Source organism: Bufo gargarizans, chromosome 10 (genome assembly GCF_014858855.1).
Source record: "Bufo gargarizans isolate SCDJY-AF-19 chromosome 10, ASM1485885v1, whole genome shotgun sequence".
In the NCBI taxonomy this organism is placed as follows: Eukaryota; Metazoa; Chordata; class Amphibia; order Anura; family Bufonidae; genus Bufo; species Bufo gargarizans.
Window position 1 is genome coordinate 67380025 of NC_058089.1, and position 19909 is coordinate 67399933.

General features: G+C 47.4%; 1 protein-coding gene across 3 annotated transcripts in view; it reads right to left on the reverse strand.

Annotated features, from left to right (window-relative positions):
• LOC122921143 (capping protein, Arp2/3 and myosin-I linker protein 3-like) overlaps positions 1 to 19909 on the reverse strand; it is a 782130-nt gene that overhangs the window by 61359 nt on the left and 700862 nt on the right. The window lies entirely within an intron of this gene.

Here is a 19909-nt window from a genome sequence, read left to right on the forward strand (position 1 = left end):
CATCATTCCTGAGTGATTTGGGAAAATATTACCTGAGTGATTCAGGGAGACCTCGCATTTCAGTGATTCAGGGAGACATGCACCCGAGTGATTCAGGGAGACATTGCACCCGAGCGACTCAGGGAGACATTGCACCCGAGCGACTCAGGGAGACATTGCACCCGAGCGATTCAGGGAGACATTGCACCCGAGCGATTCAGGGGGACATTGCACCTGAGCGATTCAGGGGGACATTGCACCTGAGCGATTCAGGGAGACATTACACCTGAGCGATTCAGGGAGACATTACACCTGAGCGATTCAGGGAGACATTACACCTGAGCGATTCAGGGAGACATTACACCTGAGCGATTCAGGGAGACATTACACCTGAGCGATTCAGGGAGACATTACACCTGAGCGATTCAGGGAGACATTACACCTGAGCGATTCAGGGAGACATCACACCTGAGCGATTCAGGGAGACATCACACCTGAGCGATTCAGGAAGACACCACAGCTGGGTGATTCAGGAAGACATTGCCCCCTGAGCGAATCAGGGCGGCATTACCCCTGAGACCAGGTAGCCCAGCACCGGAGATGTGGAACTGGGAACGGCCCCCCCCCCTTTTTTTTTTTTTTTTTTTCATTTAATTTAACCCAGCAGTGCAAGAGTTAACCATCAGCTGAAATGAATTTTTTTTTTTTTTTTTTTTTTTTAACCCAGCAGTGCGAGGGTTAAATGTGAGAACAAGCTGCAGCACTTAACTTGGTTATTTATTTCCCATATTCAACCCAGCAGTGCGAGGGTTAAATGTGAGCCCGAGCTGCAGAACTTCATTCTTCATTTATTAAAGGTGACTGCCGCAGGCCGGCACTTGGACGCCGGGAGCCGCCAATGCCGGCGCTCCCGACCCCGCAATGGCTTAGTCACCTGGGGAGGGAACAACAAACAAAATTTTCGCCGGCTGAGGGGCGAATCCCCAACACAGCACCCCAGCCATGCTGAAATAACGGCCCGGGTTGCCGTAACATGTCCCTGCCAGCTGACCAGCTTCCCCGCCCTCCCCCCGCCCCTCAGGCGGAGCGGCATCCCGTGACGCCGAGCGCCAGAGGAATAGCACGAGGTGCGGGGGGCGGGGAGGCCCGCGATGAACACAGATCGGGCTGCAACGGCAGCCAGAGCGGGGCCGACGGGCAAGCGCTGCCGAGCCCAAGGAACGAGGTGCCGGTGGCGGCGCGCCTGGCCAGCCGCAGAGCGGCTATACTCACCACAGGGAATGCTGCTGGAACCGGAGACACACTGACGCGGCGACCGGAAGTGATGTCAGGCGCTGGGCTGCTGCTCATCACGAAAAGTAGGCAACAACGGGCGCCCTCCTGCTTGTAGGAGGGGGTTTATAAAGGGGGAGCACGCTCCTCCCACAATTACAGGCTGCAAGCAGCCTTCAACATATAATATATTTATTTAGGTTTATGGACATTGCTGTTGTGTGAATTGCACAGTTTTGATGTGATGCACTGGAGTGAATAAAAGAGCACGGTTTGGACACAAAGCCTGTCTCCTGAGCCTCTATACTGACACCGCTACCATCTGCCTACCAGAGCAAACCCCCACAATTGGTGGTTTCAGCAGGCAAATGGCAGTGAGGCCGAAAATTGTGTTGTTTGGACTGTATGTCATATATTAAGCCGGCAAGTTTTGTGGCTCTTGGTGCAAAGTAATGAGGAGGCTACTCAGAGATATGTGGAAGCCCTGAGAGACCAGCAGCAATTGAATAGTCTACTGGCCCAGCAACTGGCGACTTTGCAGGAGTCCATGCGTGTGTTACAACAACAAGCCGTCCCGGGGGGGACCGCAATCCTACCTGCTGCCCGGGATAAGGTGCGCTCAGCGTTAAAAAAGATGGGCCCCGAGGATGATATCGAGGCGTTCCTGATGGTCTTCGAACGCACTGCGGAACAGGAAAGGTTACCGGCAGAACAGTGGGCCGAAGTAGTGGCGCCATTTTTAGCGGGAGACGCACAAAAGGCCTACTTCGACCTCAGTCAGTAGGAAGCCAAGAGCTATGAGAGGCTGAAGGGGGAGGTGTTGGCTCGTCTTGGGGTTAATACCTATGTGCGTGCACATCAAGTCTACCAGTGGGCTTTCTCCGAGTCCCGGCCTGCTCGGTCCCAGGCCTATGAACTGTTACACCTCGTAAAAAAATGTCTGCAGCTTGAGACATTGAGCCCCTCGTAGATGGTGGAACGGGTGGTGGTCGATCGTTTGTTGAGTACCCTCCCAAGAGCAATACAGTGCTGGGTGGGACAAGGTGATCCAGGCACCCTGGAGCAAGTTGTTGGCCTACTCGAGAGATACATGGCAACCCAGGACTTGGTCCGAGAGTCCGCCTTCCTGCAAAAGCCGCGTTCACTCTCCCTGCTACAAAGGGGACCTGAGAAGGGGGCTCAACCGCTTAAGGGGGGGAGGTGATTTCCACTCCTGGGAGGCCAAACCTGGGCAGACGAGAGGCCCCGGGGATTAGATGTTGGCACTGTCAGGGCCTGGGACACATTGCTGCCAACTGCCCGAGGGCGGCAGAGCCCATGGACTGCGGGTTCGCACGCCGGTCCTCCTTTTTCGGCCACCCGGTGTATGTTGCTGCTTCGCTGCTATCCACTGATACACCTCCATTGTGTGCCATCTCTATTAATGGACACCCAGTTAAGGCATTGCTGGACTCGGGGAGCTTAGTGACCCTCGTGCACGAGTCCCTGGTGGCCAGTCGCAGCCCAGGCAAGCAAACTATCAGGATTGTGTGCATTCATGGGGACCAGCGAGAATATCCTACAACCTGTGTGACCTTGTCTACCCTCGGAAGGGAGATACAGCAGGTGGTTCGGGTGGGGAGACAAATCCCTTACGCTGCCATCCTAGGTAGGGATTGTCCCCTGTTTTGGTCTCTCTGGGAGGGACGGGGTGCAGAGCCAATGCCCGTTGATCCTGAAGAGGGGCTACCAGCTGTAGGGGTCAACAATAAGGAGGAAGAGTGCCACCCCGATAGCTTGTCCCTAGAAGGGTTGGCTGGTTAGCCGGTGGCAGCCCCATCTGTTCCAGAACTAGAAGTATCCCGAGACACATTCGGGACCGCCCAGCTCCAGGATCCTACATTGTCACGGGCCAGAGAAGGGGTGACTGTCATCAATGGAGTGGCTCAGCACCCGGGAGCCGACTCGGAATTTCCCCACCTGGCCTGTAACCAGGACCTACTGTACCGGGTCGACAAAGTCCGCAAGAGGTAATAGAACATTTGGTGGTACCCCAGCCATACTGCCGCATGGTATTAGACCTAGCGCTTACTCATGTGTTAGGAGAACATCTGGGGGTCCAGAAAACTCAGGAACGTATACTGCAGCGTTTCTATTGGCCGGGGATATATGAGGAAGTCAGGAGGTTTTGCCAGTCCTGTCCAGAATGTCAGAGGACCAGCCCCCAGCCTCATTATCGTAGTCCCCTGGTGCCCATGCCCATTATTGAAGTACCTTTTGAAAGGGTCGCTATGGACCTGGTAGGCCCCATTAACAAGTCAGCCAGAGGCCACCAACATATCCTGGTAGACTACGCTACTCGCTACCCTAAGGCAATACCCCTGTGCCACACATCAGCCAAGCTAATAGCCAAGGAGCTGATGGGGATGTTCTCCCGGGTGGGGATCCCAAAGGAGATATTGACGGACCAAGGGACCCCTTTCATGTCCAAAGTGATGAGGGAGCTCTGCTAAATATTAAATATTAAGCACTTGCGCACGTCCGTCTATCACCCCCAAACTGACGGGCTGGTGGAACGCTTTAATAAGACCCTAAAGTCCATGCTCAAGAGAGCGGTGGCAAAAGACGGAAAGGACTGGGACCTCTTGCTGCCCTATGTGTTATTTGCGGTGCGAGAAGTGCCCCAGGCGTCCACGGGGTTCTCACCGTTTGAGCTGTTATATGGTAGGCATCCACGAGCCTACCCCTCACAAAAGCATAGTCGAGCACATCGAGAAGATGCAGGACCGGATAGGAACAGTTCTGCCCATAGTCCGTGAACATATGGAAGTGGCACAGCTGGCCCAGAGCCGCGTGTAGAATCGGGCCGCCCAGGTAAGGACGTTTAACCCGGGCGAACGAGTGTTAGTACTAGTGCCCACCGTAGACAGCAAATTCCTGGCCAGGTGGCAAGGACCATATGAGATAAGAGAGAAGTTAGGCCCCGTGAATTACAGGGTATACCAGCCAGGAAGGCGGAAGCCCGAGCAGGTGTACCACGTTAATTTACTGAAAGCCTGGAAAGATAGAGAAAGTCTCCTTGGGGATGACCTGCGCTTTGTCTTGGCTGCAGAGAACGTCCCCGGCCCTACGGTGGTACCAGAGGACACCCCTGCAGTAAAGATAGGTAGCAGTTTGTCGACTAAGCAGACTCAAGAAGTGAAGGAGTTCATTAGCAGGAATAAAGACGTGTTCTCTGACCTTCCGGGACGTACCAATCTAGTCCAACATGACATTGTCACCGAGCCCCAGGAAAAGGTCCGTTTACGACCGTACCGGGTATCGGAGGCTCGGCGACAAGCCATTTCAGAGGAAGTAAAGTTTATGCTGAAGTTAGGGGTCATTGAGGAGTCTAGAAGCGAGTGGGCTAGCCAGATCGTTCTTATCCCAAAGCCCGACGGATCATTACGTTTTTGTAATGATTTCCGGAAACTAAACGAGATTTCAAAGTTTGACGCCTATCCCATGCCGCGAGTAGATGAGTTAATAGAGCGAATGGGTAAAGCCAGGTATTTCTCGGTGATAGATCTCACAAAAGGGTACTGGCAGGTACCTTTAACAGAGACAGCAAAAGAGAAGACCGCCTTTGTCACGCCGGAGGGGCTGTTCCATTATAGAGGGTTGCACGGTGCTCCAGCCACGTTTCAACGGCTGATGGATATCGTCCTCAGACCACATCTCCGTTATGCCTCAGCATATTTAGATGATATAATTATATTTAGCCAGGACTGGAAAAGTCACTTGTCGAAGGTTCAAGCAGTGATAGACTCGCTCAGGAAGGCAGGATTGACCGCCAACCCAAAAAAGTGCTCAGTGGGCCTGGAGGAAGCGTGGTATTTGGGTTATGTCATTGGACGCAGAGTTGTTAAGCCCCAAATAAATAAGATCGAGGCGATCCGAAATTGGCCTAGACCCCTTACGACCAGGCCACTGCGGTCATTTTTAGGGATGGTAGGGTATTATATGCGGTTCATCCCACATTTCGCCACAATAGCTGTTGACAGGACTCCTGAAAGGTAGGAAGTCAGTAATGGTTCGCTGGGATGAGCAGGCGGGAGGGGCGTTCTCCCGTTTGAAGTCGGCCCTATGCAGGTCCCCCGGCCTGACTTCGGATGGGAGTTTATAGTTCAGACGGACGCCTCTGGAGTAGGCCTCGGGGCGGTACTCTCCCAGGAAATCAATGGTGAAGAACACCCCGTTGGTTTCCTGAGCCGCAAGCTCATCCCAGCCGAAACCCGGTACAGCGTGGTAGAAAGAGAATGCCTCGCCATCAAGTGGGCACTTGAATCGCTCAGGTATTACCTGTTGGGGAGAAGGTTCTTCTGGTGACTGATCACTCCCATCTGCGGTGGATGAGCCAGGTTAAGGAGGGGAGCGATCGGGTCACCAGATGGTTCTTATGCCTCCAGAATTTTAAGTTCAGGGTTGAGCACAGGGCAGGTCGCCTACAAGGAAACACTGATGCCCTGTCCCGGGTACACTGCTATATGTTTGTTCACCCCGGTAGGATTGAACAGGGTCAGAAAGCCTTCGGGGGTGAACAAAGGGGGGGGGGGGATATGTAAGAGAGTGTCTGGAGTGGTAGTGGATGGAAGATACGTGCCAGGGGGTCGTGGCCCCGGTGGAGTAAGAGCCGGGTCTTTTGTGTTTTGTCAGCAGTGAGTGCTGTCACACAGCGGTCCGGGCTGGCTCTTACTGGGAACAGGCAAAGAGCAGGGTGGGTGTCTGTTCCCCGCGGACCACCACGGGTGGACGGGTTTCGGTTGTTGGTGTCAGTCTACACTGATCCTGGCAGGTTGGTTATCTCTGGCCTTAGTTGGGTAGGAAAGGAGTTAATCCTTCACTAGGCTCACTGGGTGTGGTCTGCCTGCTACACCCAGGGCTGTGAATATAGGTTTGATGCTCACTGACTGTGGGGCTGATGAAGTTTGGTCTCCTGTCTCACTGCACGAAGCTGTACGGGAGGCTGATCGCACGGTCGGGCTGAGCTCTGTAGTCCGCTCATCTAACAAAGACTGCCCAATTGCTGCAGGCTCAGCGAAGGACCAAAAGAAGGGATACTGTGGCCGGAGCCAATCCCTTGTCCAGGCCGACACGTGGCCTGTCTAACTTGCACAAACTTGGACAAACCCGCCCCAATACAAGGTGTAGTACTGATCACGGATGTGAGAGACTGTGTGAACAGGCACCAAGACGCCTGCAGCGTTTGGGGCTCCGTTGTGGGAGGTGGGGTTTATGGACATTGCTGTTGTGTGAATTGCACAGTTTTGATGTGATGCACTGGAGTGAATAAAAGAGCACGGTTTGGACACAAAGCCTGTCTCCTGAGCCTCTATACTGCCACCGCTACCATCTGCCTACCAGAGCAAACCCCCACAATATATATATAAATATATATTCTGATTTCTTGTGGATATATACCAAACAACTACCTGTCACCTTCCAGATCTCAGGTTTAGTTTGTTTAGTCCTCAATTTTCCACTATTCTTTTGAAACACTGTACTATATGATTTCTGTCATCTGACAATTGCCTTTTATATTTGTAGGAAAATCCAGCACAGGTCATTAAAATCCATTTTCCCACAAGTTCAAAGTGGTTGTGATCCAAACCTATCCAGGCACGGCGTGTGTCCTTACTTCAGGTGAACTGGAGCTCTTGCAGGGGTGTAACTGTAGGGAAAGCAGGGGAAGCGGCTGCCTTGGAGCCCTGACCCCGAAGGGGCCCATCCAGGTGGAGGAGGACTAAAAGATTTTGTCAGGGCCCCCTCAACAGTATTACGCAATGAAATTATATACAGTGATAGTATAGACAGCGTATAAAACGGATGGAACAGCTGCCGGGCCTGGTCTGAGAGAGCGATCTTTACTAGCCACAGAAATGGGGGCGGCATGAAAGGAAGGGGTTGCGAAAAAATTACTGGGGGAGGGGGGCCCCATTCAAAATGGGGTCCAGTCATTTCTAGCTATGCCACTGCTCTTGTTTTGTGTTGAATTGCCTTATATACTTGAGTAAGGGGCCATGCAGCCCGAAACGCGTCGTCAATAGAAGATCAATACTTTATCAATGCCCCGGTTCGTGTCTCATGCCTACTGACTATCTATCCAGGGATGTGGCAGATACAATACTGCTACAATTCTCCCCACTTGGCCACTGCCATTGGGGTTCTGGATGGCATCAGCTGCACCGACCCTCCACCGCTATAAAGCATTCACTTGAGATGTCCCCAGTCACGCACAACAAATATAGGTGAGCAGACGACATACCCTACCAGGGTTCTTGCACCTGTACATACTTACCCTATGAGCGCCTTCTCCTATATATCATTCTCTGCAGTGCCAGTGTAGAAGCAGATCTTTTTTTTTTTTTTTACTAAACTTTATTAACAACATGTTAACATCAGAGACGGGCAGCCATTTTACAGATCACTACAGCCACACAATGACATCATTAAAGTAATGACCACAATAAAAAAAATCATGATTCCACCTCTAGTCCTATTTATTTATCACATAAATGTGTCTTGTGTGCTGACCTAGCACATGTATCATGCTAGGCCATGGATGCATTACATAGGACTGATACATGCGCTATACCATTCTTCTTCATATAGGGGTCAATCATCTGATATAAGAAATGTACTGTATGTATGCAGAATATTAAATACGTTTATATAAGAAAGTTATATGATTTCCTATTATATAAACAAATAAGTTATAAAATAAAAATCGGAACACCCGTTTAAGTTACAGACAACACACTTGCAATTTCTCTATAACTGTTCTATACTTTGTGTTACTGTGTACTAAATCAGTGACTTTTTATTTTTGCCTCATAATAAAATGTCTGGAATACGGAAGATTTCAAAATGAAAATGAAAGACCCAGGCCTTGTGCTTCTACAGCCAGAATGTGGGTAGTAGCAGCACGGCTATAAACCCAGAAGTAGTAGTAGCAGTAGGCCGCATGTCTTCCTAGCTTCAGAAAGGCACAGCATTATATTGAGGAGAAAGAGGATGAGATTGTGGATTGGATGTCTCACTCCTCTTTTCAGTTACAGCAGGATAACATGGAGGTCACTTCTGAGTCTATTACCAAGCCTTGGAACCAGGGGTCACAACATTTCTCCTCCTCCTCCTTCCAGCCCCAGAGAAGCCATCAGTGGTGTCCTCTCTGCCTTCACAGCCCCCTCCTGGTGGGGAACCTTTTGCCAGTTAAAACCAAATAGTGACACATATTCATTTTTTGTTTGTTTTTTACAGATTTTTTATTTTATTTAAATTAATTTAATTTTATTTTACGAACATGATTATTGGGCCTTTCATCTTGCCTGAGCTATACTTAACAACATTTACACAGCATTAAAAAAAATGGCAGCCACATGAGCCATAGACACAATGGTCTGGAGGGGACCTCACTCACCTTCTATGGGACGGTCTTCTAGGCATGCTCTGTGACCTGTGCAGAGGTTATTGTACAAGGAAAGAATAGATAAGATTTGACAATCCCCTATTGTGAATGGTGGATCCTATCTTAACATAAACAAAGGCCACCACTCAGTACTGCACCATGTGAACAGTTGTCTAACACAACATGTCCATAGCTATCAGGAGCTACAGGTCAATGATCACTATATGCAGACTTCTGTGATTAAAACCACCTGTGCCGAATGGGAGGAGTGCTGATACCAGTAATAAAGAAAAAGATAGTCCAATAACATGCCAGGGGGAGAAAAACAGGTGAGTGGGCTTATGCCTTTTGGCCTGGGCAAGAGTATCAACACAGCTGATCACTTGCTAAAGTGTATCAAGTAGCAGACAACCCGAAGGCTGTTCCACTGCTAACTTCAAACAGGCAAAGTGGCCAGCGACAATGGCTGCCGCATGACCGTGTTGAACCTGTAAAAGATAGCACATGCTAGCCAGAATGGCAAACTGTATGCTTACTTGCTTACACATTGACATGAAGTCTGAAGATTACCTTGCTATCAAAGCAAAATGTGGTTAATGTTTTGCTCCCGTCAAAAGGTAGACCAAATTACTTTATTACCAGGAAACATTGTCTACGCAGCTTTCATTTCCACCAGCATATCTGAAAGGGAGGCCCCTTAGAGTCACCCACCTCCTTCCTTCTCTGCTACTACAAGCAGCAGAGGCAACAGCAGCGATTTCAGTCTCTTTAATATGATAAAACAGTTTTTTCAAATGCCACACAAAGCTGAGGCAAATCAGTAAAGACGACCTACCGTCGCAATGCCATGTTTATCCCTACCTGGACTCTGCCCAGTGTTCGGTGCATAACCTGTTCCCTTTCTCCCTAGTCTGGCAGGCAGACTAGAGCAGTGGCCCGAACTGGCCCAGTATGCTCAATGTCCCTCCTCCAGTGACATCTCGTAGGCAGTTTTCAGTGTGACGGGTGTAGTGACACCCAAATGGACAATGGTCTTCCATCATTGTCCAAAACATCACTTTTTTCAAAATGAACTGGGCATGGATACAGGAGGATTTTCACACTCCTCCCAGAGGTCAATGAATAGATCTAGCCTTGCAGACGGTGCCCCTTCTTGCTACTGCTCCTGTTTGCCTGCCTAATGTGCTACCTGTCTACCATCATGTACCATATGGCTGCTGCTGTTGCCATCATGCCAGTGTCATCATCATGCCACTGTCGCTGTCTGCCTAACGTGTACTATATGGCTGCTTTTGCTGCCACTACTTACTGCTACTTACTGCTAATCCCTTACTGCCACCACTATTAACGCTTTACATCAGCCCTTACCACTACTACTTCCCTTAAACAGCTGATCTACTGCCTTGTATACTGCTGTTATTTCTGCCACTACTGTTGCAGCCATATGCCACTGTTACCTTACCCTTTCGATGCTGTACTCCCTCTGCTCTAAATTAAAGGAAATGTGTCACCAAATATTTTATCTGCCAGTTAAAACCAGATAGCAATACATATCCTTTTTATTTAAATCTGTTCTTATTTTCTGAAATAGATATATTTATTATATTTCCTGAACATGATTAGGGGGGCAGCCATCTTGCCTGAACAGCTCTTAACAGAGTTTATAAAAACATTAGGAAAACTGCTTTTGGCAGCCCTATGGACCTTAGATACAATGGTCTGGAGGTAACCTCTTGGTTCTATGGGACAGCTTTCTAGGCATTCTAGACATTCCCCCGTGAAGGTATACATTTTGGATGCTTGGTCCCCCAACCATATACAGTTTTTTCCCCCCATAACATTGTGTGTGTTTAAACACTATCTGACCCCGATAAGGGAACACTTTTTGAACTTGGCATATGAAAAAGCATAGTAGTATGCATAAAAACACATCATACTATCACATGTTTGTTATCAGTGGACTCTTGTCTATGGTTATTTATGGCAAACTCGGCTAACGACAAAAACAAATACCACTCTTCTTGATTTTCAGAGACAAAACATCTCAAATAAGTCTCCGGATTCTGGTTAGTGCGCTCAGTCTGTCCGTTCGACTGAGGATGAAAGGCAGAAGAGAAGGACAATTGGACCCCCAGACTAGTACAGAACACCTTCCAGAATCTGAAAACAAATGGAGTCTCTCTATCAGACACCACATCAAAGGGAATGGCGTGTAGTTTCACAATGTTATCGACAAACACTTGAGAGAGAGTTTTTGCATTGGGTAAACCTGATAATGGTATAAAGTGCGCCATCTTGCTGAAGCGGTCAACAACCACCAGAATCACAGTTTTCCCAGAGGAATTAGGCAAATCTGTGATAAAGTCCATGGACAAATGAGTCCAGGGTCGGGATGAGACAGACAAGGGAAGTAGAGATCCTGAAGGCCGAGTATGAGTCACCTTAGCACACGCACAAGTCTCACAAGCTGCCACATAGCCCCTTAACACATTTACGTAACCCTGGCCACCAGAATCTCCGGGAAATGAGATCCACAGTGGATCTGCTCCCAGGGTGTCCCATAAGAACAGTATTGTGATGTTCCTTGTGCCGTAGTTCCAAAGGGACAAACAACTTACCTGGATGACAGGAATCAGGTGCCTCTCCCTGGGCCTCCAACACCTCTACCTCAAGTTCAGGATAAAGGGTGGATACAACCACCCCATCAGCCAATATCAGAGCAGGATCTTCTGAATCACCCCCCCCCCCCCCTCAGGAAAACTACACGACAAGGTATCCACCTTGACGTTCTTAATCCCAGGGCAATAAGTGATAATGAAATTAAATCTAGTAAACAACAACGACCATCTGGCCTGCCTTGGGCTCAGGCATTTAGCCGACTCCAGGTAAGCCCGATTTTTGTGATCAGTAATTACCGTTATAGGATGAATTGCTCCTTCCAACCAGACGCAATTCCTCAAAAGCCAATTTAATGGCCAGCAACTCTCTATTACCTACATCATAATTTCTCTCAGCAGAAGAGTTTTTAGAGAAAAAAGCACAAGGGAGCCATTTGCTAGGAGATGAACACTGCGACAAGACTGCTCCAACCCCTACCTCTGATGCGTCAACCTCCACAATGAAGGGTTGTGACACATCAGGTTGCACCAGAATAGGAGCAGAAGCAAAACATTCCTTTATCGCTGAAAAAGCATATAATGCTTCTTCAGATCAGACCGAGAAGTTCGCACCTTTCTTAGTTATATTAGTTAAAGGTTTAACAACGGTTAAGTAATTCAAAATAAATTTAAGGTAGTAGTTGGTGAACCCCAAAAATCACATGAGTGCCTTAAGATCTTCGGGTCGATCTGAGTCCAACACAGCACAGACTTTTTCTGGATCCATACGAAAACCCGAAGATGAGAGTAGGTACCCCAGGAATTGCACTTCTGTGACCGCAAATACACACTTTTCCATTTTAGCAATTTATTCTATCTTAGGATCTGTAAGACCTGTCTCACGTGATCCTCATGCATCTCCATATCAGGGGAATAAATTAAAATATTATCCAGATAAACCACCACAAACCTGCCTACCAGATGATGAAAGATGTCATTGATGAAGTGTTGAAAAACAGCAGGAGCATTGGTCAAACCAATAGGCATCACCAGATGACCCTCAGGAGTATTAAAGGCTGTTTTCCATTCGTCTCCTTCCTTGACTCTTATCAGATTATATGCCCCCCTCAAATCCAACTTAAAGAACACCTTGGCGCCGACAATCTGATTGAATAAATCTGGGATCAAAGGAAGGGGATAGGGATCACGGATAGTGATGTGATTAAGCTCACGGAAGTTACAACAGAAAGCGGCATGCAGAGACAGTTATCAAGGCAGCAATCACTCCAATCTGTCTTGCTTGCCAATCGATTGTTGTCAAACCATGCATACGGGCAAACTGACCATCCACAAGGTTAACCCCTGCCCCACTGTCGATAAATACCTCCATTTCCACAGTTTTTGAGTCTTGGCAGGCAGTAGAAATCGGGTACTACCGGTAAATGACAAAAGTACATTCTCAGATTCCCCACCCACACTACCAAGAGTGAGAAGAGGACTAAACACATTAGTTTTTTTTTCCCTTTTCACCTTTGTTTAAAGGGAACCTGTCACCGGGATTTTGTGTATAGACCTGAGGACATGGGTTGTTAGATGACCGCTAGCACATCCACAATACCCAGTCCCCATAGCTCTGTGTGCTTTTATTGTGGTAAAAAAACGATTTGATACATATGCAAATTAACCTGAGATGAGTTCTGTCCCTGAAATGAGTCCAGTGTGAAGGAGCCCAGCACTGCCCTGCATCCTCAGAACCTCCTCCTTGCTCCCCGACGTCAAAAAGCTAGAGCGTCGTAATCTCGTGATGCGTGAGCTAGCGCATGCACAGTGTTGTCATAGTGTTCCTTCCCTTTGCTGGCATCAGCCTCAGGGAATGAACTGCGCATGCGCTAGCTCACGCATCGCGAGATTACAACGCTCTAGCTTTCTGATGTCGGGGAGCAAGGAGGAGATTCTGAGGATGCAGGGCGGTGCTGGGCTCCTTCACGCTGGACTCATCTCAGGGACAGTACTCATCTCTTTGGGTACTGGGTATTGCGGATGTGCTAGCAGCCATTTAGCAACCCATGTCCTCAGCTCTATGCACAAAATTCCGGTGACAGGTTCCCTTTAACATAAGGACATATTTTAACATAATGTCCTCCTTTTCCACAGAAAAAGCTAAGTCTTTTCTTAACCCTAAAGTTTTTATCACCTGGTCCAGGAGCGACCTGCCCCAGTTGCATTTTCTCATCACCAGAGATGAGCTCGAGTGTCTCTTTACCCAGAGTGTCATAAGAGGCCGCTTCCCCATATGATAGTACGTCCCAGGTGAGAGGGACTTTAGATCTCTTCCTCAGGCGTCTATCAATACGTACAGCTAGAGACATGGCTGCCTCCAATGATTCTGGATTTTTGTGAAATCCCAAGGCGTCCTTCAGGTTCTAAGACAGCCCTTGACAGAACTGACTACAGAGAGCTGGGTCATTCCACTCCGTATCAGTTACCCACCTTTTAAATTCAGAGCAATAGGACTCTGCAGAACGCTCTCCCTGCCGCAAACCACGCAACTTAAATTCGGCCAGGGAAACCTGATCTGGGTCATTGTAGATAAGTCCCAGAGCTTTGAAAAATTAATCTACCAACCGGAGGGATTGTGATCCGTTTGGCAAGGAGAAAGCCCAAGACTGAGCATCACCTTTGAGTAATGAAATAATAATCCCCACTCTTTGACTCTCGTCCTCAGAAGAGTTAGGACATAGTCTAAAATATAATTTGCACGACTCCCTGAACCGGACAAAGTTGTCACTTCCCCCGGGAAACCTATCCGGGAGAGCGACCTTAGGTTCAGGGCAGGCCTGGTTCCCGCTGCCAGAATCCACCACCTGTTTGTCTCTGAAATTGTGGAACGGTCGTATGGAGGCCAGCTACCTCCAAAGACAGCCCCTGCATACGATCGACCAGTGCAGAAACAGTATCCATAGCTGCACTGAAAAACACGGTCGGTTGATAATGTCACGGGTAATGGGAAGGGGAAAATACCAGATGTATACAAATGAATTAGACAACAGTCTAGGCCTCAAAAGCTAAGGAAGAGGGATTGTGACCTCCTAGTAATCCCTAGGCCTTTCCCTAACTCCTGCCAGTATGAGCAGATCCTGATGGTGGAAATGCTCATACGCCAGATACCTATGCCCTGCTAAAACTGACGAGCCCTAGGATAGGCAGCAGGAGACAAGACAGCTGGTTCCTTCCCAGATGAAAAAACCTGCGTCCCTAGAACCAAAACACACCTGAGAACCACAAACAGAAAAGCTTTGAGATGTATGGAAAAGCAGGAGATCCAAGACAAACAAGCACTAGCAACTCCAAAAGGAAAATATCAACCACCTGTTCAGCAGGGTGAGGCGGACCTGAATGGGGCCTCATCACTGATAACAAGCAGCACCTGAGGAGAGGTGAGATCCTGCCAACCAACAACAAACAAAGAGGAAAACAGAGAGACCTGTCAAATAGCCTCACGTGCAGCAAGTCTATCCGATCTTCTCACCTCTGTCACAGGAGGGACCGTGACATCAGGTATTTCTGCACAGGAGATCAAGGTGTACATTGGCAATGCAGAAACACACACCAATCCGACGGACAACACTTGACACCGGCCTGCAGGTCTTCAAATGTACCACAACAGTGAACAAAGTCTGTGCCTCTGGAATGAGGCTCATTGTGTTAGCAGCACAGACACTGATGTGTACACAACAGAATATAATGGTAGACAGGAAATAATCTCTAATTAACCTTATTGATTGACTATAGGAGCTGCACTATATGGTGGACTGAAACTGAGGTGAGGGAATGTTGCTGGCCGTGCCATAACTATAGACAAGGTGTAAAAGTGCAGTAGTTGGGAAGAGGGGGAACCGCTAGCGGTTATTGTTTATTTCATCTGCTACTCATGACATAGTGACTATTCAAATTAATAGCCATTATTAGTGTTGATTGAGCATGCTCGACCGAACATCAGTTCGGCTCAAGCATCTCGATGCTCGGCACATGGCGGTATTTGGCCGAATACCGCATGTGCTCGAGCGCAATGCTCGAGTCTCCTCCCCGCACGTTTGTTGGCTGCTACGCAGCCAATAAACATGTGGGTAAGTACTGCCAATCATTGCAATGCCGTAGCCATGTTGATTATTGGCATTAGAGTGATTGGCTGGCCAGAACGCGTCATCAGGTGCTATATAGCACCCAATGACACGTGTTTGGCTCAGTGTTAGTCAGGGAGAGCTGTGCTGAAGAAGGCAAAGGTAGTGTATGGAGTGAAATATTTTTTTTAGTTGAAAAACTTGTCAGAGACCCAAAAGTCCTTTAAAGGACTATTGTTGTGTGTGGCAGCAGCAATATATATTTTTAGTGCAACCTGCTCTAAATTGCTAAAACTATACAGACCCAAAATTCCTTTTAAGGACTATTGCGTGTGGCAGCAAGATCTATTTTTAGTGCATCCTGCGCTAAATAGTGTGCAATAGTTAGGCCGCTGCAGACAGCGACATTATCTGCGCTACATCTCCTGTGTAACGTGTGCGCATCCCCAAAATATCTGTGACATCCAGTGTACTTTTTTCGTAGACAGTGTCAGCTGCGGACAGTAACATTAGCTGCGCTACATCTCCTGTGCACAGTGTGCACATTAGTGTTGATTGAGTACCGTAGTGCTCGGGCCAAACATCGCGATGCTCGGGTGCTCAGTAGAGTATAATGGAAATAAAAGGGAGAACCCGAGCATTAAACCAGTCATCCCCTGCTCTGAAGAGGGGAGGGTGCCTGCTTCATAGTAAAAGGTCAGAAATTGATGGAAACAACACCAAAATGGTTCAGGAACAGCATGGGGAGGATGTCTTTATGCATCTTGGACTCCTAGGTCACTGCTGGGAACGATATTGTCTGAATAGTACGGCACTTTTACAGACTGACAATAATACGCACAAAACCCAAAAAAAAAATGATTTTCAAGGAAAAATTGTTAGGAAACATTCTTTCCTATATATTTACTTGTATATAAAGTGCAAATGCTGGCAAAAATTACAAGAAAGAGGCGCGCCGATACAACCTGTATATCACATAAAAGAGGGCCTCATTCACATTGTGGTACAATTGTTCATGTAGTTGAACTCCTACACTCATAAAGCCTATGCACTAAGTAAAAGGGTTGCAAAAATTACAAGGAACTGGCACTTCAATACACCCTTTATTCTGACTCTGATTGTTGTAGTAGCGATTTATCCCTAGTGTACAGTGTTCATTTTAGGACATGGTCAGATATCATAGTCAAGTATCAAAATAATGCCAATGTGACACCTGACCCTGACACCTGACTCTGACCCCTGAACCTCACACCTGACCCTGATGCCTGACCCCTGACCCTGACGCCTGACCCTGACGCCTGACCCCTGACGCCTGACCCCTGACACCTGACTCTGACACCTGACAAAATTCACAAGCTTTTTTAAGGCAAGCTGGTAGCTCAGTGGTAATGCTGCTGGCCCATGTCCAGGCTTTCTGAGTTCAAAGCCCCTTTCAGCCTCTCAGAAATGTTTACATTTTATTATCCCCTATATAAAAGGCAAATTTAAATGATGTGTGACGCTGATATCTCACGTCCTTCACTTCTCAGTGTCACAAAAGATTTTAGTTTTACTGTGGTTTTGTATGCTACATTGTGAGGAACAAAATTCACAAGCTTATACAAGGCAAGCTGGTAGCTCAGTGGTAATGCTGTTGCCCCATGTCCAGGCTTTCTGAGTTCAAATCCCCTTTCAGCCTCTAAAAATTATTTACATTTTATTATGCCCTAGATATGAGGCAAATTTAAATGATGTGTGACGCTGATATCTCACGTCCTTCACTTCTCAGTGTCACAAAAGATTTTAGTTTTACTGTGGTTTTGTATGCTACATTGTGAGGAACAAAATTCACAAGCTTATACAAGGCAAGCTGGTAGCTCAGTGGTAATGCTGTTGCCCCATGTCCAGGCTTTCTGAGTTCAAATCCCCTTTCAGCCTCTAAAAATTATTTACATTTTATTATGCCCTAGATATGAGGCAAATTTAAATGATGTGTGACGCTGATATCTCACGTCCTTCACTTCTCAGTGTCACAAAGGATCTTAGGTTTAATGTGTTTTTTGCTATACTACATCTCATAGATCAAAAAAATCACTAGCTTTGGTGTCTAGAGCTATAGCTCAGTGGTAAGACACTTGCTTTGCATGTGGTGTTCATGGGTTCAAAACCCTATTCAGGCTTTTATTAATATTTAAAATTTTATAGAGCTCTATATCAGAGACAAATTCAAGTGCTGTGTGATATAAGTAGTCCTTTTTTATTTTATTAGCACTATAGTAAAGGGGGCACTAATTTACTGTATTGTCATCTATTTCAAGTTGACAGTTTTTTTTGTTTTGTTTTTTTGTTGTCTTGAAACAGTCACTGTACAATATAATAATGTATATTCTGGAGTAGCTGATGAGGAGACTTGCCAGATTCATTACCTCTTCACAGCAAACCGAATTATCTTACTGTAAGTCTGCTCTCCTCCACTATCTTACATGGCTTATACATTGATTCACCTCTCTCAAGTGTGTATGCAGTTCCATATTAGCTAGAATCACTGTATTTCTGGTATTTTTAAAAACTGTCTAGTCATGCTGTTTTTACTGTATAGCTTCCTCTAATTTGTTGTTCAGTTTCAATAATAGGCATTTTATGCATCATATAAGCCACTTTTTTTTACCACTTAGGAGATATAGCATGCCTACCTACTGTCCCTCTTTTCGACCAAAGTTCCTCTATCACTTTTTGCAACGTAAAAAAGTTGTCCGGATTCAGCTCTGGGCCCCTGTATTCACTCATATACTATAAGTGGAGCATCAGAGCTCCCCCTTGCACTTCACTGCATAGTGCAGGATAAGGGCTTATTCTTTACTACCGGTGACGTACTAGCAGTGAGCCCAGTGATGTCACTGTCACAAATGGGCGATCTTCAGCGCTGCCCTAGGCTGTTTTGAAGCCTAGGGCAGTACTGTAGAATTCCCATTTGTGCCAACGACATCACCGGGCTCACTGTTAGTTGGAAGTCTCTACCTAGCATACTCAAGGGAAGCCCTTTAAAGGGAATCTGTCACCTGCTTTTACCATTTTAAGCTGGCACCTTCGCTATGTTGACTAAAGTACCTTATTTCCAGGAGTCTTCTTTTTACTTTATTTGGTTTTGTAGTCTTGATATATAAGAGCTTTTATGTTATGCTAATTAGGGTCCAAGGTGCCCAGAGGGGCGTTTTTTCACTCTCCGGTGCCCAGTGACGCCCCCCTGCAGTGCCCAAGAACGCCTCCTGATCATCAAATAACCTCCCACAGCCCGGCAAACGGTTCTGCCCCCTCCCTACGTCATAATCTACCTTATAGAAATGCCCCGTCCTTCTTCCTGTCTGCGGCCAGAAAATTCGCGCCGGCGCAGTACCGCCTGCAGCCTGCGCCTGCGCGATCATCAACCTCCTGAGGGCAACAGCGCTCAGCTCACATCACTGGGCTCGGCGCATGACCAGTGAGACTTTTGAGGCTGTTGCCCTCAGGAGGTTGATGATCGCGCAGGCCGCAGGCAGTACTGCGCCTGCGCGAGTTTTCTGGGCACCGGAGAGTGAAAAAAACGCCCCTCTGGGCACCTTGGACCCTAATTAGCATAACATAAAAATTGCTTTTATATCAAAACTACAAAACAAAATAAAGTAAAAAGAAGACTTACAGAAAAAAGCAATTTACACGGATAAACTTGGTGTTGGTGAGTTCAAGCTATCTGATAAGGATTGTCCGCAGTGATCATATCTGCCAGGCATAGAGGTCTCACTAGTACAGTGTTCATTTTAGGACATGGTCAGATATCATAGTCAAGTATCAAAATAATGCCAATGTGACACCTGACCCTGACACCTGACCCCTGACACCTGACACTCACACCTGACTCTGACACCTGACCCTGACACCTGACCCTGACGCCTGACCCTGACGCCTGACCCTGACGCCTGACCCTGACGCCTGACCCTGACGCCTGACTCTAACGCCTGACTCTGACGCCTGACCCTGATGCCTGACGCCTGACCCTGACGCCTGACCCTGACACCTGACCCTGACGCCCCTGACGCCTGACTCTGACGCCTGACCCTGACGCCTGACCCCTGACACCTGATGCCTGACCCTGACACCTGACTCTCACATCTGATACTGTAGTTTTATATGCTACATCACATAGATGAACAAAATTCACAAGTTTTTTTTTAAGGCAAGCTGGTAGCTCAGTGGTAATGCTGCTGCCCCATGTCCAGGCTTTCTGAGTTCAAAGCCCCTTTCAGCCTCTCAGAAATGTTTACATTTTATTATCCCCTATATAAGAGGCAAATTTAAATGTGTGACGCTGATATCTCACGTCCTTCACTTCTCATTGTCACAAAAGATTTTAGTTTTACTGTGGTTTTGTATGCTACATCACATAGAGGAACAAAATTCACAAGCTTATACAAGGCAAGCTGGTAGCTCAGTGGTAATGTCATTGCCTTGTGTCCAGGCTTTCTGAGTTCAAATCCCCTTTCAGCCTCTAAAAATATTTT